Raw genomic sequence first — 22588 nt, 5'->3', positions numbered from 1 at the left:
ATAGGGGACCCCAAGACCTTTCCAGATGTCCCATGTGTTTTCAAAACCATTTTCATAATAATATCAAATTATTATTTATTTTCACTGTGTTTACATTTGTGTGGGTGGTGCAAAAATAATTGTGGGTAAAATGTGGATGCCTGAGCATGAATCGAGACAGTGGCAGCAAACTTATCTGTTCTTTTTTTTCAAATAACAGTTATATTGAGATATAATTCACATACAATACAATTCACTCATGTAAAGAATACAGTCTCTAAGATGATTTGTATCGCCACCCACAATTCTCTCTCAAATACCAACTGGGTGTCCAACATTTCAATTCAATTCTTACACTGTCTTCCTGGAGATAACATCAGATCCCATAAGTCCAGGGTGGTGTACCACAAGACTGCTCCCCAACTTTGATGCCAGTGCAAGTCCAGACTACCACCTGTACTTCTTTTTTTATTTTTTTTATTAAAGATTTTATTTATTTATTTGACAGAGATAGAGACAGCCAGCGAGAGAGAGAACACAAGCAGGGGAAGTGGGAGAGGAAGAAGCAGGCTCATAGTGGAGGAGCCTGATGTGGGGCTCGATCCCATAACGCCGGGATCATGCCCTGAGCCAAAGGCAGATGCTTAACCACTATGCCACCCAGGCGCCCCCCCACCTGTACTTCTGACCCATCAGCTACAAATCAGAGGTTTCCACAGCTCCCTCCTTGGGTTTGATAATTTGTTAGAGTGGCTCACAAAACTCAGGGAAACATTTATTTATGTTACCTGTCTGTAACAAAGGATAGCAAAAAGGATATAGACGAACAACCAGATGAAGAGGTACATAAGGTGAAGTCCAGAAATGTCCCAAGTGCAGGAGCTGCTGCCCCCCATGGAGTTACCAGCATGCCACCCTCCCAGCAGGTGGATGCATTCACTCACCTGGAAGCTCATCAAATCTAATTGCTCAAGAGTTCTTACAGAGCTTTAATCTCCAGTCCTCATTCCACTTCTGGGAAGTCAGTGGGTGGGGTTGAAAGTTCCAAAATAAATTCCAATCACTTGGATTTTTCTGGTGACCAGCCTTCTCTTGAGGCTATCCAGAGGCCACACCCTAAGTCACCTCATCAGCATAAACTCAGGTGTGATAAAAAAAAAAAAAAAAAAAAAAAAAGGAGGGGGTTCCTTTTGAATAACACTCCTATTACTCAGGAAATTCCAAGAGATTTAGAAGCTCTGTGCCAGGAACTGAGGACAAAGATCAAATCTATGTCTTACTGTACCACAAATGCAAAGGTTTTTAGTATATTCACAGATATATGCATTCATCTCCACAGTCAATTTTAAAATACTTTTGTCACCTTTAAAAGAAACCCCATAACCTTTAGGGATTGCCCTCCCTACATAGTGCCATCCACCCCAGGCTTAAGCAACCACTAATCTACTTTCTGTCTCTATAGAATTGCCTTTCTGGGCATTTCATGTAAATGGAACCATATAATATGTGGTCTTCTGTAAATGGTTTCTTCCATTTAGAGTGATGTTTCCAAGTTCCATCTATGTTTTAGCATGCATCAGTACTTCATTTCTTTTTATAGGCAGGTAATATTCCATTGTATGGATATACCACCTTGCGTTTATCCATTCATCCATTAAGTGACACTGGGTTGTCTTCACCAAATGTCTATGATGGATAACATCACTAAACACATTTGAGTAGAAGTTTTTGTGTGAACATGTCTTCATGTCTCTTAGGTATATACCTCAGAGTGGATTTGCTGAGTCACACAGCAACTCTACATCTAACCATTTGAAGAACTTCAGACTACTTTCCAAAGTAGCTGTACCATTTTATCCCCACCTTTTCCCCAGATATTGGCATACCTCACTGCCTCACTGCATTCGTACCTCTGCTCAGATACCCTTAAGGACACTCTCCCTGACTGCCCTATCGAATTCATACGTTCCTGCTATCATCAGTTCTTTTATCCTGCTTTCTTTGTTTTCATAGCTCTTGTCACCATGTGATGTATTATACATTTAAATACTAGTTTATTTTCTGTCTTCCATGTTAGAACATCCTTTGATGAGAGCAGGAATGTTTTCTGGTTTGTATTTTTTTTCAGTACTATAACCCATATCCTATAAGACTATCTGGCATATAGTGATTGATAAATATTTATTAAATCAACAAGATAATAACTCAATTATAAGTGTAGATTGACTTTGTCTGTCTTTACTATTTCACTTAGTAGAATGTAGAAGTAGGCTTTAGAATAACAGTGTACAAAAAAGCACTTTTTAAACAGCAGGAGATGTGACTCATTACATGGGTCCTTGGTAAGAAATCATTGAGAAATTGAATATGTCCCTAAGGAAACTGAAAAACCAAACTACGGCACGAAGTTTAGATAATTCAGTTTTAGGGTCATGATTTCCTGGTGTTTGGCTTTAGGTTTGGGCCTAATCATAGTACAATCAAAGTAAAATGGTGGAATGCACTTTAAAATAACATCATGGGGGCGCCTGGGTAGCGCAGTTGTTAAAGCGTCTGCCTTTGGCTCAGGGCGTGATCCCGGCTTACCGGGATCAAGTCCCACATCGGGCTCCTCCGCTGTGAGCCTGCTTCTTCCTCTCCCACTCCCCTGCTGTGTTCCCTCTCTCGCTGGCTGTCTCTATCTCTGTCAAATAAATTAATTAAAAAAAAAATCTTTAAAATAACATCATGGAGTAGAGGGAAGAATTCCAGATAGAATTTGTCTCAGCTCTACCGCTAAATGGCTGTACAACTTTGAACAAAATATTTAATCTCAATAGTTTTCAGCAAAACTTTGCCTGTCAAATGAGAATGTTAGTTTAGACAATCCCTATGGTTTCTTAATATCTTTCTCTGAAAACACTGGAAAATAACCTTAGCTAATAGGGATAATATTGAATGCAATCCTCTGTAGTTAAGGAAGTGGTTGATGGGGAATTAATGACTTCTAATTTTAAAACAACACGTATAACCAATCATTTCAATTGAGATAGACTTATTAAGTTTACTGCTATTGGTAATAGCAGTAAGAGAGTGGGTGATGTGGTATTTCATGGAGGGGTAGTAATTTAGGTTCTCTGCTTAACTCTTCACTGCTCATTGCCCAAGTAGATATAGACCATGTAAAACTGTCTCTACTTAATTGGGTTTAGAACAATTCAGTCTGATGTTCAGATAACAGGTCCATCAGTTAAATGTCAATTAATATCACTGCCTCAAGATTAATTCTGTACTCAGCACAAGCTGGCCCAAATGGAGAATCTGAATAAAGCTTACCTATAACAACATGTGAATATTTAGAAGCAAACAGCTTCCAATTTGGAATTTCAGGACCTATTTTATTAAAGATTTACCTGTTCAAATACAGAAAAAGAAATGCTTCCCTAAGGAATTCAGATGGCAAATGAAGCTCTCTCCTCCCTGAACTATATTCAATTTTTGCAAACTGGTATTGTTGGATATATAATGCCATCACCGTAGACCAAAAACTCAACTAATTTTAAGCAAGACAAGCCTATTCTCCTCCTCAAAAACGATTACTGAGCCATTACCTTTCTTGTAAATATCTGTGCCAAGAAAACGTCTTTCCTGAAAGCAGCTTTTTCCCCCCATTAATAACCATTTCTTGTGACACACCAAAATCAATAGGTCTCATTTGGTGCCTGATGTGTCATATTGACAAATAGGGGGTGGGTCAGAAATGCATACCTTTCCCCATCTACCTGGAGCTTCAGGCACTCCAGGTGAGCAATTTGGGATGCTGTTTAATTCAGTGCATTGTGCCGCTCATTGGCCCTTGGCAGTTTTTATCTTCTCATCACTCCAGCAAAGCTAAGTTTATCTTTGTTTTGTTTTATTTTTCACTAAGAGAATTCTCAGTTATGGTTACAGCAACAAAGCAACTCACATGTTTGTGTCACCTCCTACATTTCCATTTCTCACCATCAAAACAAATGAATATTCTAGTCTATTTTAAAATGGCACATTTTACAGATAATTGCCTTCATAAAAGCTGGCCTGCGAGTGTACCATTAACACTGAAAGTGTAGGATTCTATTGCCTCAAACACCAAAACCAGAGATATTCTCTGAGGATTTGCTAATGGGCTGCCTTTTGGAAGAAAACTGATTAGAGCACTGGCTTATCCTCAAAATTTTTAAAGGGATATTCCAATAAAATATTCTTGAACTCCTTAACCTAATCCTTGGTACATGAATACATGTAAGCCTTGAAATTAAAGTTGTTAGGACTGTACCACAACCTCAGAAAGAATGAGGACATTATTTTTGTTTCTTACCCTTTTGACCCTCTAGCAATGAATTCAAGATCTTAAGTCACACTGCTGCCTGTCTGCTCAGGAAAACTTCAGGGCCTTAGATTTTATTTATTTATTTTTAAAGATTTATTTACTTATTTGAGAGAGAGTGGGTGTGTGCATGCAGGTGGGGGAGGGGCAAAGGGAGAGGGCAAGAGAGAACCCTCAAAGTAGACTCCCCACGGAGTGTGGAGCCCGGATGCGCTCAGAGCATTAGATTTTGATAACAGGGCAACAATGTAGCATAATGAAAGAGTGAATGAGTTTTCCCAGGTCTTACGGAGAGTGACTTTGATATTGAAGACAAGGATAGACTCTTCAAATGCTAAAGCAAACAGTATTAATTCGTTATTAAAATCATCACTATCATCATTATCCATATCACCATCATCATCATTGCTATTTATTCGTTGCCTACTAAGATAAATGTAAGCACTATTCTAAGTGATTTCATATGCATACTATGGTTTGTTTGCAAAGATGTTCATAATAATTTTTCCGTATCTATGAGCACATCCCTTTGCAGTTTGACTCTGCCACTCTTTCCAACAAGAGCAGTGTTATTTTCTCCTCTTCTTGAATCTAGTCTGGTATTGTACTGTTTTAGCCAATCGAGTGTAAAAAGAGTGACTTTCTGTGATTCCTGAGCCTTGGCCACATGAGGTCTTAAAGCTTTTGTAACTTCCATTGTTCAGTGTTGCTGCCCTGAGACCACCTTGTAGAAGGGCTTGGCAGAAGAAAGGACCAGATGGAAGGCGAGAGACAGAGACAGTGAGAACGACAGGGAGAGGAAGAGAGAAATCTGGGGAACAACCACCTGACATAAGAATGAGGCCATCTTGGACCATCTAGCCTCCAGTCGAGCCACTAGATGTCAGCAGATAGCAGCCTCATGAGACACCATAAGCCAGCCGACCAGACAAAACACTCTGTCCCAGCCCAAACTGCAGACCCACAAAATCATAAGCAGAGAAATGATTTTTGTTTCAGGACACTAAATTTTGGGGTGGTCTGTACACAGTAACAGATAACTGAAACATATCCATTTCCTCATTTAATCCTCAACAGAAAATTGGGTTATTTCCAGGGTACCTACCACATTGCCTTCAGTATCAAACTGCCAAATATTTATTAAGTACTTGAGTGCCCCCACCATCTAAGTTTTCATAATACCATTACCACTTTAGGTGTTCAAAGCGCATCCTGGGTCTTCCAAGGACTCTGGCCACTTGTAAGGATAGCTGTCCAGTTGGAGAGATTTAGAAAATAGGCTGAGCAAACCTGAGGCCCACATGTGTGTGCTTCCTGCTGGGGCATTACTGGACCTGCTGGCTGTAGTTTTTACTGATCAGCAATGAGAACAACGACATAGTCCACCGACACAGCTGAGGTAAGTAACAGTGTTCACTCAAGTAAAGACTGGTTCACCCAAGTGCAGACAAGACGAACTCCAGGGTTTGATTAAACTCTCATACAGGGATGTACAACTAGATCAGGTATTCCTCCAAATATTTTCTGAAATCAACTTTAAAGCTCAAAGAATTTGACACTTCTGTTTCTGCTGTGACAGACTTTCCCTAAGGCAGTGGATGATTAATGTCTGTCTGGACAGAGAGAAGAAATGCAATGAAGAACAGAGAAAATAGAGCTTTCAAAATCTCGTCCTACCACACGGTATATGGCTTCGTGCTGTGTGGAGGGATACAGGCTCAAGAAGAATTCGGAGAAATTGGGCATCATCACTACTGGTCAAAGGAGTCAGGAAAAGCTTCATGGAGGAGGCAGGACATCAGGCAGCCAATCAGGAACAGTTTAAATTACCAGAAATAAAATCAGCATTATCAGGATTTTCGTAAAGCCCCTATTACCCATACCTGTTTGAGTTCATTCTGAGACACATACCGAGTGATGTTTATTTCTAAACAAGGTAATATTTATAATCCTAATACTTCACATTTTTATGCTACTCTATGTTTGACAAAGTCATTTTACATATATTATATGTATTTGCTATAATAGTGTTAACTATAAATTATTATCATAAGAGGCAGTTTTAACATTCAGGCATGCTATCACCAGCCAGATACCATATTTGGTTCTTTTCTGAACTACTAGGTGGTTTGCCTTGTTTGATTTTGTTTTCTGCTTTCATGTCCATACATTCTAAGTACTAAGCAATTCCCTTCCTGAGAATCTCTTAAATCCCTGATTCTTAGTCTCCTCACAATTGAAACATAGTGTTTTTCCCTCACAGACATCAATGCACCTAAACACATGGATGTGCCATTTGAAATGACTCCTGACCTTTCCTCCCCCCATTCATCACTGCTGACTCACCTGGACAACAGGACATCTTACCATAACCTGTGCCTCCCCCTTCAGGTTTTCTGATGCTGGTTTTTTAATATTTGGCTCATGTTCAGAGCATGTAGCTTTGTTTTTTGCCATTCCCCTTACAGATTTTGCAACCAAATTCACCCTGTACTACAATTCTAAGATGCTTCTTTATCCCCTAGAACTCGTTAAACAGGCATCCTTTACTCAAGGCTGCATGATTTTATTTTTCTCTCAATTAAGTGATGTGACATTCCACTGGGGATGTGGAAATCTTAAAAGATTATCACTCCCACTCTTAACAACAAGAAAACTATGGATAATCCACAAAATTTGAGCTTTTATTGAACCTACCGGGCAGTTAAAGTCACACCTGAAATCTAAGGAAAGACAGGCACCTCCATGGACAGAAAGATGGGAGACAAGCGCTGACTCACAGCACAGGAGGAAAACCAGGAAAATGGGGTTTCCCTATAGGAGAGTAAGAAGGAGCTTTAACTAACGGCTAAAGACTGAAGGTGAGCTCGTGTGAGATTCTACATAGAGTCTCTGAGAGCTGCACACCCACTGGCGGGACCTCCATCAGTGATCTCAAGAAAGATCGGGAGCAACAGAAAGCCTTCACTGTTGTTCAGGCCTGGGTTTGGGAAGTGGCTGGCCCTAGAATATACCCCAAGTACCATCTTGCTCCTTTTCCATGATGAAACAAAAGCCTTAAGTTGCTGGAGGAATGACTTTCCAGCCTGTTCCTGCCAACACAAAAGCGAAGACTCAAGGTGGCTGTGGGAAGGGAAAATGGAAAAACTCTCCACCCTGGAGAAAGATGGGAGAAGGACAGGGTCACTGAAAAAGTCCCACGCCAGATACCAGGGACACAGAGCCTGTCTAACGCGGAGGCTAGACTGGGACAATGGAAACCGTACCCCCCTTTCCCTACCAGGTCCTCAAGCACTGAGTCACAAGCAATTTTTCCATATCTGTGAGCACATCCCTTTGCAGTGTGACTTTGCCACTCTTCCCATCAAAAGCAGTGCTATTTTCTCCTCTTCTTGAATTGAGTCTGGTGGTGGTGTGTTTTAGCCAATAGCATGGGAGAAAAGTGGCTTTCTGTGATTCCTGAGCCTCGGTCGCATGTGGTCTTACAACTTTTGTAGCTTCCGTTGTTCAGTGTTGCTGCCCTGAGACCACCACGTAGAAAACAACTCTCCAAGATGCAGGTATCAAGACATGGCCTAACGATGAGGATGAAACAGACCCAGAAAAAAATTCCCCAGCAAATGAGTGCTCAGCCTAAGCACAGGATAATGATAAAGAAGCACAAAGTAACGATAGAGAAATTTGAAGCAGGTGGTGTGCTGAAGGCAGGGTCACAACAAAATGCAAATGCAGCTCACAATTCAGTAATCTGGGAAACTTTAAATCTACCAGAATTTAAAAAAAAATGTGTATATATATATATATATACATATATATATATATATACACACACACACACGTTTGTCATTTTCTTGAATACATTGCACATACTATGTGCTCATTAAATAATTTTGTAATATAGAATACAAATTGAAAAACAACTTTATAGAATTTTTGGGTAAATAATACATAATCAAAAGTATTATGTACTAAGAAAAAATGGTTAATATCATTAAATTTATATCAAAGTATGTTTTCAAATTTTCACTTACAATTAACCAAGTCCTTATCAAATACACTATTTTTAAAAGATTTTATTTGTTTATTTATTGAGAGAGAAGGGGAGAGAGAGAGAGAGAGCACAATGGGGGGAGGGGCAGAGGGAGAGACAGAATCTCAAGTAGATTCTGAGGACACAGCTGACTCGGGACTCGATCCCAGGACCCTAGGATCACGCCCTGAGCCGAAGGAAGATGCTTCACTGTCTGAGCCACCCAAGCACCCAATACTTGCACTTTTCAAATGTTCTGTACTTTGTGATTGGTTTGTGGCATTTTATGTACCTTAAAATAATAAAACTGCATCTTACAAAGATATCCTTCAATAAAAATTAGCTGTCAAAGGGGCTTTCTTGAGGGTTATTTTGAATTTTTAGGTTTTCACTATATTCAATTATTTAAGAAAAATGTTTGCAGTGCCATGTCAAGCATTGTGCTGATAGTCAAAGGGTGGAGTCTCCAAAGAATAATATTAGCTACCGTTTACCGAGGCTAGACACGTTCAAGGCACTGTGCAAAGGCTCCGCATTTATTATCTTAGCTAATCCCTCATCACCCCTGCAGTTATTATTTTGTCCATTTTGCAAATAAGGCAACAGAAGATCAGAGAGATTAATCTTACTTGGTCACACATAGGGTTTTAAATGCAGGTCTGTTTCTAAAGCCTGTGTTCTAACTGGTCCCCAAGACGTGGTCGGTTTCCTCACAGACATTGCATTGTAATGGAGTCGAGGAGGTAAGGTACGTATACATAGGAATCAGTTACAACACAAGGCAGTCAATAAAGGTAAAGGTAGAGGTAAAAGAGTTGGAGGCCTGGAGGGATGTATTCAGTGGGTAAGGCTGCCTGAGTTCAGAAACTGCTCCAATATTTGGATGGCCCTGGGCAAGTGATTTAATCCCATTTTAAGCCTCAATTTTCCCATCCATTAAATGGAAAAAAATTAAAGAGGCTCTCTCTTAAGCTATAACACAAGATCCCATAAAGCTATCTTAAGGATTAACCAAAGTTATATCAGAAGTTGTTCCTGGAACATAGTAAACACTATTAATATTGGCTATCACTTGATAACTAATTAACATCTTTCCACCCCACAAGATTGAGAGTCCCTTAATGACAGAGAAAGGCCTGTCTGACTTGCTCACAGTTTTATCACTAACCCCGCACAGAGGAAGGCCTCCGTAAGTACTACCTAAAAAAGATTCCTGATGGAGAGAGGAGGGGCTTTGTGGATTACTGATTTCAGGCAACAGGGAGGGCTTTACAGAGAAGATAGAATGACAGCCAGCCGTCAAATGATTTGGTGATTTTAAATAAATGGAGAGGAAAGAGATGTGCATTTCCAGTGAGTGGAATAGCATTTGGAAAGCTAATAAGGGGAGAACAGGAAATTTATATTTGAGGGACAATGCGGAGACCAAGCTGGCTGAAGCAGAGAATTCACGTCGGAAGGCAATAAGGGGAGAAAGCTGTGAAAGGAGACCGGAATTGGGAATATAAGGTCTTGGATACCAGAAAGACAAGCATTTCTCTTTCCTTCTTTCAGCCTCTGCATCACAGAAAGGGCTTATCTTTGCTCCCTCTTCATTCCCTTGGGGATAAGGCTCCAGTCGTTATATTTTGACACATAAAAGCTACCCAGGGCTCCTAGAACTAAGAAATACGAATAGTCTTATAACACAGGTTCAGGTGTCAAGGCTAAAAGGCTCTGCTTAGGTCCTGCTCATGAGATCCCCACAGACCCACTACAGAGTACAGCATTAGAGCAATCTTTCTGCTTCCCTCTGAAAGATACAGGGCTTAAGCAGCTCTGCAGGAGTTTGAATGAATCTCCCTCCTGTGACATTAAAAATGAATGAGAGGTTGGTGCCAAGACTCTTAATGGTCCCATTATATGGTATTACTAATGATAATACTCAACTTTGTCTCAAAATTGCACAAGGAATGAGCTGGCTATAAGCTTTCAGCATCTGGAAATCAGTTTGGGCATGGAAACTTGAATGATTGAACAAATCCTCCCTGAGACTATTAGGAAATTCAGAACACAATCCATGTCAAAGCTATCAATTAAGCATGGGGATTGGAAACTGTACCTCGCATTTGGCTAGGTTCCCTTTGAAAACCAAGGAACATAGAACACAGGAAATTCTCGGCATCAGGACTGCTTTTTTCAAAGGATAATGTCCTCTAGACTATGGTCGGCTGACAGCAGTAAGAACTATTTTTCTTTAAAGATCATTCTCCAGTAAAATCACTTGTACCATCTTACCCCCTCTCAGTAATAATTGTTTCTTCATATCCTATTTTGCATGCATTTTTTACTATCACCTCAAGTCTTTCAAGAGTATTTTATAATACTGCCACTTAATCATATGCTTTGTCTCTCTGAGCAATTACTTTCCTTGCTGACATTGGAGAGGGACAGTATTCCCCATAACTGCCACTCACTTAGGCTGAGTTTCCACATCATGTTAGGGAAAGAACTGGGACCCTATGTAGCCCAGAAGTCTAGACTCCTGGCTCTGTTCCTTCTACTGTAAGACCTTACCTTTTACGTAATACTTTAACAGGTTACTCTCTCCCCCTGAAATGCACATTTTTCAAAAGAACCTAAGTAAGAGGGAAATCTAAACCCTCAAGAAATAAATCAGTAAAGGTTGTACAAGGACACATTCTGGACACTTTTAAATAATTCTCTGTAAGAGGTAGTCTTCTTACCTGTCCTCCCCTGTTCCTGTCTACTCAAAGAATTTCCAAGGATCTAAACTGTGTAGATTTTTCTACACTACAGTTTCCTCATACAGGTTTAAGATTCTTAAGGAAATATTTATTCATTCAACAAGCAGTTTCAGCATCTATTAATTCCAGTCATTCTGATTGGTGCTGGTGCAAAAATAAGACAACTTCTGACTAGGAAGAGTTCTCAGTTTAGTCTAGAAGACAGACATTTGGATGGCTATCATCCTACATGACAAATGTTACAGTTGATGGAGGTCTTGAATGCCAACATGCAGCAAAAGATTCTATCATCCTCTAGGATGGTTAAGGAAGTTTTCAAGGATGACATGGCACCAAAATAGAGTCTTAAAGGATGTGTTAGGAATTAGCCAAGATGGAAAGAGGGAAAAAGGGAACTGCAATTTGGAACACAAGCAAAGTCATGGAAATGTATGTCATCATAGTGTGTCTGGGGGACTATAAATTACTTGGTATTCCTATTGTATCTACCATGAAAGAGAAATAGAGATTGATGAGTTTAAGAAAGTAGGCAAAGAGAAGTCTTGAATGCTAATCTAAGAACTCAAATTTTACTGAGCTGTGAACTACTTTCTATTTGCCAGATCCCAACTTAATTAATGTTACTTTTATAAAGCAGTGAAAGTTCAGAATTCTAAGACACACTAAAATCAGATATAAAACTGTCTACTGCCTTTTCCATTTGGATGTTTAATAAGCATCTGAAATTCAATGTCACCAAACAGAACTGCTTAGCCCACCCAATCCATCCCTCTCCAGAAGCTCTTCCCATCTCAACAAATGGGACCACCACCCATCCAGTTGTTCAATTCCAAAACCTAAGAGGCAACCTTGATTGCTCCCTTTCCTTTATTTTCACTTCCAAACCATTAGCAAGTCCTGGCAGCACAGCCTCCAACAATTATTCAGGATCTAACCATTTCAAATCAGTTTCATGTGCATCACCCAATCCAAGTCTGAGTCTCCCAACTGGAATATGAAAACACCCTACTAACTGCTCTCTTTGCTGCACCTTTTTCCCTCTAATGGTTTTTCTCCACAAAGCAGCCACAGTGATCTCTAGTTTTTTAGATTTAAGGAGATATAACTGACATATAATATTGTTTAGGTTTAAGTTGTACAATGTGTTGAACTGATTCATTTCTACATTGCAAAGTGATTACCGCGACTGTGTTAGCTAAGATCTCCATCACATCACATAATTACCATCTCTTTTTTATGATGTGAACATTTAGGATCTACTCTCTTAACAGCTTTCAAATATATAATACATTATTGTTAACTATAATCACAATGCTGTCCATTAAATACAGTACTTATTTATCTTTTAACTACAATGAAGTATCTGAAAAAGAAATAAAGAAAACAATCCCATTCACAATAGTATCAAAAACAATAAAATACTTAGGAATAAACTTAACCAAGGAGGTGAAAGAGCTGTACACTGAAAACTATAATTCTTTGATGAAAGACGTTGAAGAAGACACACACACACACACACACACACACACACACAAACACACAACTGGAAAGATATCCCATACTCATGAATTGGAAGAATTAAGATTGTTAAAATATCTATCCATACTACCCAAAGCCATCTATAGATTCAATACAATCCTTATCAAAATTCTAATTGTGTTTTTCACAGAAATAGAGAAAACAATCCTAAAATTTGTATGGAACCACAAAAGATCCTGAACAGTCAAAGCAATCCTGAGAAAGCAAAGCAAAGCTGGAGGTATCACAGTTCCTGACTTCAAGCTACACTACAAGTCTACACTAATCAAAACCCTATGGTACTGACATAAAAGCAGATACACAGACCAATAGAAAAGAATCAAGATACCCAAAACATCCCCACATAACAATCAACTAAATTTTGACAAGGGGGCCAAGAATAAACCATGGGGAAAAAAATAGTCTCTTCAATAAATGATAGTGGGAAAACTGGACAGCCACATTCAAAATAATAAAACCGGATGCCTATCTTACACCATACACAAAAATTAACTCAAAATGGATTAAAGATTTGAATGTAAGACCACCATAAATTGCTAGAAGAAAACATAGGGGTACGCTCCTTGACATTAGTGTCAGCAATGATTTTTTTGGATATGACACCAAAAGCAAAAACAGGTGAGACTACATCAAATTTTAAGACTTCTACACAGCAAAGGAAACCTTCAACAGAATGAAATGGTAACGAATGGAATGAGTGAAAATACTTACAAATCATATATCTGATAAGGGGTTAATATTCAAAATATATAAAAAATACAAATGACTCAATAGCAAAAAAACAATCTGATTAAAAATGGGCAGAGGAACTGAATAGACATTTTTCCAAAAAAGATATACAAATGGCCAACAGTTACATGAAAAGGTGCTCAACATCACTAATCATCAGTAAAATGTTAGAAAGACTACAATAAAAATGACAAGAAACAACAAGTGTTGGCAAGGCTATCGAGAAATGAAAACTTTTTTGTACTGTTGGTAGGAATGTAAATTGGGGCGCACGCTATGGGAAAAGCTGCTTAAAATTTAAAATAGGGCAACCATATGATCCAGCCATCCCATTTCTGGGTATAGAGCCAAAGAAAATGAAAACAGGATATCAAAGAGATATCTGCATTCTCATGTTTAGCCAAAAATGGAAATACCTATGTCTATCAATGGATGAGTGGATAAAGATGTGATGTGTGATTGATATATGATATCACTATCATATAGTGATATATAGATAAATAGATATAGTGATATCATAAATATATATCATATATTTATCACTATCATTATATGTATATATACATTTCACTATATATGAATATTGCTTGGCCATTTGCCATATCAGGGCTGGACCTTTATGGCATTATGCTAAGTGAAACAAGTCAGAGAAACACACTGTATGATATCACTTGTAAGCAGAATCTAAAAAAGCCAATCTCATAGAAATAAAGAATAGAATGATGGTTATCAGGGGCTGGGGAGTGAGGAAAATGAGGAGATATTGGTCAAAGGGCACAATGATCTCTTAAATGTGTATCAGATCATGTCATTCTGACCCTTCAAACTTCCCATGGCCTCTGCAAGACTACCAGTTTGGAATCCTGCTACCCTGGGGCCTTGAACAGAGTTGATCATCATGGGGTTTTATCCTTCCAGCTGCTTGCTCCTAGTAGGTATATTGTCATGGAGAAAAAGAAATTAACCCTTGAAAAATATTCATTGGGCAATCTGGATACTCTCTAGACATGTTAATACAAAGCTTTCTGATAATCCCTTCTATTATGGGATGTTACCTTCTGAAACAAGAAGGAAATGAGTTGAGACAGAACTGGGTAATGTTGCCATAAATTATTAGTACATCTCATTATCCCCCAAAAATCTCTACTTCTGAAATCATAATTTAAGTAGAATATATGAGTAATTGAAAGAACATAGTTTTAAGGCAGCAATTTAGGAGGACTGCTGACAAAAGTTGTGTATGTCTGCGTGTCTGTGTGTGTGTGTGTGTTTGTGTGGTTACAGATTGGGAGAAATCATTTTCTTTCTCCCGTCACCCCCAACTTCTCTCTCTCTTTCTGTCTCTCTCCTTCTTTTTCTTCCTGTACACACACATGCGCAAACAAGTATATAAACTTGGATATGCTTTCAGATGGACCTGTCTCGAAATAACCTTTCTAAAGATGGCTTTCCAATGGTAATTCACTGTGAAGCTAACGTTGTTTTCCTTTCCAATCCTAAAATGATTTGTCACTCTGCTTCTGGTGCCTCATTTGATTTCATCACGGGGGAAATTAATTTAATGGCTGTTTACAATTCTGCATGACATTGTCTCTGTGTCCTATGGTTCTAGAAAGCAGTTTGGCAGCACACTCAGTGGACTGATCTTACTTACATTTTGAGTAGCAGATTCCACTGCTGCCTGATGATTGTGACTAGCAAAAACAAAAAGGATTATTTAACATGGCCTCATAGTACTTCCCTATTTATCCCTGAAGGAGACAGCCTTACAAATAGTCAACAAGCCCAAATGCTGCAATGAGCTTCAGACAGCATGAAAATGGCTTCCTATGCATAATGTATATGTTGTATCTTCTTGCACCTTACATAGATTGTCCCTGGGCATCATCACCCACACAGTTTTCCTGTTTCAGGGTTGGGTATTTTATGCCCCAACTCCTCTGTGAGAATGTGCTATATTTTTAAAGGTCAAATGCAAAATTGCTCACCTTGATAGCTGCCCTTACAAGCTCAGAATTGTACCTCCTATAATGGGTAGGGGAAAATATATATAGCTTTTCTATATAAGTGCTTTGAAAGACTTCTCTAATTTTTCTCTTAAAGTAACCTTCCCACCTACCTATCACAAATAATAATAGCTAAGAATGACAAGCAGTTTTAAAATGTAGAGGGCTTTGTCATACCCTATCGTCTTAGATGATAAAGCTGAGATTTAAATCTCTGTCTTTTTATTCTAAGCCCCATGCTCCTTACATTGGAGCTTATAAAAAGTGTGTAAATTAAGGTCAATGTTTCTAACTTAGTAAAGTGGATGATATGAAAGCACAAGAAAGATAGGAGACTAAAATTAGGAGTATTCTATTCGAAACTGAAATATTCGGGGTATGAAAACTTAATCTGTAAAAACTTTAAAAGCCTGTCATTTCACACAGATCAATGGAACAGAATAGAGAACCCAGAAATGCACCCCCAACTCAATGGTCCATGTGTCCTGGCATTTTCACATCCTACCAATTTGTTCAGTGACCTTTTTGATAGGCTGTGTTGTGTCCTCAAGCAATGATCACTTGGTGTGCGTCAAATACGTGTTGAAGGGCAGTGGGGAGAAGACACAGTGGTTGTATTTTTTCAGAAATTCCCCCTTCTTTCTCCAGCCTATTATGGAGGGGCCTGAAAATGCAGCTCTTGGAAAGACTGCTTTGTCTCTCAGTTTCCAAAAGTACCAAAGAAATGTGCAAAAATGAAAAAAAATTAAAGTCCTGAGTTTGAGTAGATTTAAGCAAAGTATACATATTTCCTTTCTTCATTTGCACCTCTTCTGGAGAATGGTTTCATCAAATGTAATAGTATCTGTGAGAGTACATTATAAACTTTGAAGCGTTTACCATGGCCGCTACCACCACCACCATTACCACCCCGCCCCAAATGCCTCACTAGATACTACAAAGATAGTTAACAAGTGTCCTCCTGCCAGTCAGCTCTAGTCGGATCAGGAGTGGCTTCCTGGGGCTCTGTGCTAAGACTCTGAGTCTGCACCTAGGCATTGAGGGAAAATCCAGTAACATCTAATATCTCTTACATGAAGACATGATGAGTGGAGAATGATCACGTCGGTGTCAGATACTGGCCATCTCAGGCACAGACAGAGGGTGAAATGTGACAGAGCTTTGGGCCATTGCTGACATTTTAGCTAGTATCGCAAACTAAGAGATCAGCTTCACCGTCTGTCTTCGTAGTATATAGTGACCCAGAATATAACCACAAGTAAAAAATAAATAAAATTTTGATGAACTAGAACAAATAGCCTGGAAAAAATTTTAAATGAGCTTTATCTCACAATCCAGAGTCTTCTTCCAACAACTTTACCTTAAATAAGTTAAGGTTTTCACATAATTCAAGTCAGAACGAAATGAAGGCATCGCTTTTGCTTGGGTAGCTTCTCACCATCCTTAATCTTCTATTCCCAAAATTAAACTCTAATAAAGCTTGTTCAAAATACTCATTTTTTTTAAATCCCCAGGCTAAAGGAATCAAAATAACATAAGAAATAACTTCTTGACCCTCTTTTCTCAGGACAGAGATAGGGCAGCCAGCAGCACAATCAGCAAGAAGGAAGGTCCAATGAAATTATGGGTGCAATACAAGACCCACCCCCAAATCTTCAAATTCACCACTCTTATTAACAACACATTTAATGGGGGAAAATAGGAGAGCAACAGAGGAATACCAACTTTACCCCAGAGTTATGGTCTGCCTCTGCAAGAAAGTAATTTAAGAGATTAATTCACTACTGAGGTGAAACACTTGATGATTTTTGTTCTCCCTCTTTTGCTCCCATACTCTCCTTTGCTGTCCAAGAGACCTTTCAGAAGGTTTATGTATAGTTGTCAGATTTTAAGCTGTACTCTTATAGTAGGAAATTAAACTGCAAAACAACCTTCCCCCCGTCACCACTGCAAATGCTTGAAATTTGTTCTTACAAAATGATATCCTTTTAAATATGTTTTCCTCCAATGTGACTTGTTGCAAGGAATTTCTCTAGTGAGAAAAGCCATATAACAGTTCCTTTCTCTGCCTTTGGAAATGTCTTTGCTAACAGAGGTGCTTGAAATGACCTTGGTGTCAAGTTGCACCTGCTGGCCGATGAAAATTACCTTTGACCTGGATCTCAGAAAAAGAAAGATGCACTGAGCTTGAATTAATTTCCAAGGTAACGAAATACATTCCAGAGACTTGGGCAAGTGTGTTTGTAGAAGATCTAAAGGAGCCACTCAATTCAGCCCAAGTTCAAACATATGTTCATCTTATATTATCATGCTTTGGCTTTTCCTTTGAAAATATGAACCGAAATTCAATTCCTGTGCAAATTAATTGTAAACATTTATGATTACCAAGATTTCTCAACCAACCACATTTTGAAGTATGAAGTAAAGTAGAATTAGGAATCTACACAAATACTGACATGATTGGGCTACTTGTATTTAATCCCTAGATTGAGAATGTTCCTACCTTGCTGACCAGAGCTATTGATTAAATCAATCAGACTTTTTATACGACTGTATAAAAGTTGCAAATAAGATTCCTCAAGGAATTTACAATGGAGGTAGGGAGATGAGTCTATCACACATGAAACAATTAGGGAATAATATGAGTCAATATAATTAAATATACTCAGAAGACAACTTTATAGGGAATAAGAAGAGTGGAAGACAAAGTATCAACATCTTCATGGAGGTGGGAGAAATGCTACATATAGAAAGATTATTAAGATTTGAATAAGTAGAAGGGCAAGGAAAAAGGGAGATGAGAAACCATTTACTGAGGTTGCTACCCAAAGCTCTAATCTTTTTAAGTTGTATTTTATGGATTCTAAGACAATAAAGACCTTAAATTCCTAAGATCTTATTTTACATTTCAATGTCTCAGAAACAAGGATGCAAATTCCAATCAATGACATGTCATAGTCTAACTGGCATTGATTTTCTATCATGATGGTACCATCATGGTCCTCAGTGGTTTGTCCTTTGGTTGAAAATATCTTATATCCAAAGATACAGAGAATGTATAAAAATCTTACAACCTAAATCACAGAAGCAGTGAATATTGAACTGATCTTTTGAATAACACTGTAAGGCTACATGGTCCTGGTTTGTGATTCCTTTTTCTTTGATTCCACTACATTCAAACCTGATTTCAGCACCTATAACAAGAAGGAACGTGCTAGTTATCAGCTAACTGCGTCTCAGCTCCGAATCCACCCCTCACTGCCTGCTTGTGATACTGAAATATTTCTCCCTTGCCAGTTGGCACAATGTTGATTTTGTCAATAGAGGACATATGAGGGACCCTGAAAGAGGAAGGTTTTCTCCTCCTGGTTCTGGTGTGTTAATTTTTCCTGCTCCTGTTGCACTGGGCTGGTAGGATGTCCAGTGAAATTCACTCCTAACTAGTCTCCTGCAGGCAGCTACCTTCAGAAGAACATTTTACAGGTCCCCAGCTGGCTCCCTGAAAGTGAATTCTATGGGGTGCCCAGATGTTTTCATAATCTCTTCCTGGTGACAGAATCCTAGTGATGGCTTCCCAGTAAATTCGATACCACCCTCCTCCCCTGGGAAGCTTCCTGGCGAATATCATTGACACCCCAGCAGACAGTTTCTTCTTTAGGATTAAAATGGATCCCATACACCAATAGGGAAAACTTGATAGCCTTCTCAATCAGCTTTCTCAGTTAAAAACCACCAGTGACAGCAAAGTTAAGTGTGTGTTGGGGTTGGGGTTGGGGTTGTAGGATAAGTAGAATGAGTTGACTAGGAAAAGTAAGAAGTTAATGAAGGGCTATACATGCATGACTATCAAGGTGTTTCTAATGATCTTAAAACAACTAGAAAGCCCTTCTCTCCCAACCTCTGTGCTCAGAGATGAACCTCATTATCAGAGCAATCATTGTCTTTCAACCCTGATCCTACACAGAAGCCATCCTGATGCATTCAGATACAACATAAAAGATCCTTCCACCACCGGCAAGTTTTTTTCAACATGCCAAGAAACATCCAGATGTTTCCAAAAAAACCCAGGTATTTAACACCGGAGACATAAAACAGTGTCTGACAGTTGATTTAATGTTTCTTTTCTTTTTAAATCCAGATGTTTTAGTACCTCATACACACTTTCTAACTATTTTGGTGCAATATTTCTTTGCACAGCTTGGCATTTTAAAGGTTGTAATGCTTTAACATTGAAAAGTACAATAAATACGAGAGTAAGAAGAGAAATGATTTTCATTTCCAACTGAAAAGTATAATGAGCAGATTCATGGCCTTAAAGAGAAAGAAAGGATTAGCACAGGTAAATTACTATCCAAACTTCATTTTAAAAAATCATTTTTCTCCACACTTAGACTTTAACTTTCCCTTGTATTTTCAGATTACAATGTAAGATAGCTAAACTTCAGCTGAACGACTTATAAGGCATTCTAATGTATTAGGTTACTTTCATAAAACAGCCCCTTCCTTATTTGTCACTTTAAAAATAGTATGTAAATTAAATCTAAAGTTCCTTAAAATTCTAAGCCTCTCCCTGAACATGAACACTCTTTAATCTTAAAAATAAAATCCTGTTCAGCATGTTTCCAAGGGCTGTGGCCAATCGTGGCCATGGGATCTCCGACGTCATGTGGGAGCAGCCTGGAGAGACTTTGACAGCACAAGTCAGCGTACTTGTGACTGCCACTCACATTGCCTAGAACAGCTCAGGGTGTGGGCTGGAAGCCGCCTACCTGAGTCCAGGTGTTTCCATAAACTTCCATGTAGATGAGTGTATTACAGCAACTTTTTGGTTTAGAGCAAAAAAATAAAATAGAATAAAATAGAATTCTATCTTACATTATCCTCCTTCAAATGGATAGTTGACTTAGTCATGAATTGCCTTGTGTCTGTCTGATACATTTTTTTTTTTCATTTCCTGGATGAATTTTTTTGTAACTTGTGTCAGGATATCATCTCGGGCCCTTTCATATCCTTATTCTCTTTTTTCCCCTTTATTTCTTGAAGCCAAAGATAGAAGAACTTAAAAAAAAAGACATATGATTTGAGCAAAAGGCCTGCTTATATCGAACAAGAAATTATCATTCAGATATTCTGAAGATAAACTCAGGATAGATAATTCTCGTGGGGCCACTTTCAGCCCAGAGCCAGGGACAGAAGCAGAGGCTCTAACTCTGGTTTTATTGTGTTCAGTGTGTTTGGGATGAATTAAAGCAGCAAAATGTAAACTAATCTTCCCCACCTGGAGGTGACTGGAGAAATGAGTCAAAATCCAGAAATTCATCTTAGACACACACACACAACACTTTGTGCCTTTATTCATATGATTATTCACATATATAATTCCATTTAGACTTGTACTACATTATCAATCCTGCCAACCCTGTGATACAGACATTCCAATGCTCTAACAAAGCATAGGAGGACAGGGCACCCTCTTCCACTGCTTTCCGTAAGAACAACCATGCTGATTATTCTCTGAATGTGAGATATGCAAAGGATACACCCTACCATCTGCTGCACTTGTTAATGAATGTGTTGCCATCAGGGAATATAACAATGGGAAGGAACCTTGGAGAACACCTAATTCCTCCATGAAAGCTGGAAAATAAAAGGTAAATGGGAGTGAATGACTTTCCCGAGGTCTCCCCAGGTAGTCAGTGGCAGAGCAAGAAGCGGAATGTTTCTAGTTCCCAGCTCTTTTGTAGCAAAGTACCTTGGCTAACTAGCTTTTAATTGAAACTAAAAATCTGCTCTATCTTCCTTCAGTAATGTTAATATCATCCAAGGATTTCCTCCTACCTTATTAACATAATTCTCAAAAAATATTATTTTGTCAAACTATTTAGATTTATTTAGACTTAGATTTCCTTATCACCAATAAGGAAATGATGAGGTGTGCTCATATTTGTCAGTGGAGGAGGAGGAAAGAGTTTGATATTACAGATGCTGAGATTCTGGAAAGTCCCGGGACATCACTTGTCTACTGAAGTAGAAATTCCACTATTAATGTCTCCTTTGAGATATCTAGTCCATGCCACGATCAGAATACTTTCTTATGGGCAGAGAGATTCACAGGAATCAGGAGGCTTGTGAGGTTGCACTATGTGTTACAGCCCTGTACCCTTGAGTAACGGAGACAGGATATATACCATCTGTACACAAATACAGCTAAAATAAGGCAGCAGAATGGGGTCATGTCCTAGGTACATTTCACTTACAGATGACTTTAGAAAGACTTTCTCTCTCCCCCCAACCCTGACTCCCCCCAATACACAAAAAGACACACACACACACTATTACATTTAATATTCACAATAATAAACAAATCTTTCAACATGTATTAACGTTAGAGAGATTGAACAATCTAACAATTGAATACACCCATGAAGCAAGTAGGAATACTTCAAAATTCTCCACTGACACCCAATTCACTACCAGGGACTTAACAATGATCTTAAAGCACATTTGCTGGCACACCCAAACTTCTGTTATGGACTCTTCTTTTCTTCAACCTTTTAGTCTAGGTCAGGGTGTGTCAAATGTTAGTACACATAAGATTTATTTCTTACAAACTTTAAAAATGTATTATAAATATAAAACTATGTATACCATACTTTATAGAAAAATTTAAGATTTTCAAGGGCAATTTTGGCCACATGCAATTTTTAAAATTTTTTTTATTATATTATGTTAGTCACCATACAGTACATCCATGGTTTTTGATGTAAAGTTCGATAATTGATTAGTTGCGAATAATAGCCAGTGCACCATGCAATACGTGCCCTCCTTACTACCCATCACCAGCCTGTCCCATTCCCCCACCCCCTCGAAGCCCTCAGTTTGTTTCTCAGAGTCCATAGTCTCTCATGCTTCATTCCCCCTTCTGATTACCCCCCTTTTCTTTATCCCTTTCTTCCCCTACCGACCGTCCTAGTTCTTATGTTCCATAGATGAGAGAAACCATATAATTGTCTTTCTCTGCTTGACTTATTTCACTTGGAATTATCTCCTCCAGTGCCATCCATGTTGCAGCAAATGTTGAGAAATCATTCTTTTTGATAGTTGAGTAATATTCCATTGTATATGTGGACCACAACTTCTTAATCCAGTCATCTGTTAAAGGGCATCTCGGCTCTTTCCATGATTTAGCTGTTGTGGACAATGCTGCTATGAA

General features: G+C 38.7%; 1 protein-coding gene and 1 non-coding gene across 8 annotated transcripts in view; one reads left to right on the top strand and one right to left on the bottom strand.

Annotated features, from left to right (window-relative positions):
- Positions 1-22588, bottom strand: part of LOC123787403 (uncharacterized) — a 426574-nt gene that overhangs the window by 152733 nt on the left and 251253 nt on the right. The window lies entirely within an intron of this gene.
- On the top strand, positions 19988-20115 carry LOC123787589 (small nucleolar RNA SNORA44). The gene has a single exon (XR_006778289.1). It is a non-coding gene; the product is annotated as a small nucleolar RNA SNORA44 (small nucleolar RNA).

The sequence above is a fragment of the Ursus americanus genome, chromosome 19, assembly GCF_024610735.1.
Source record: "Ursus americanus isolate L20-20 chromosome 19, mUrsAme1.1.p, whole genome shotgun sequence".
NCBI classification, from domain to species: Eukaryota; Metazoa; Chordata; class Mammalia; order Carnivora; family Ursidae; genus Ursus; species Ursus americanus.
Note: the sequence above shows the minus strand (reverse complement) of the source record. Positions and strands in the feature narration are given on the sequence as shown.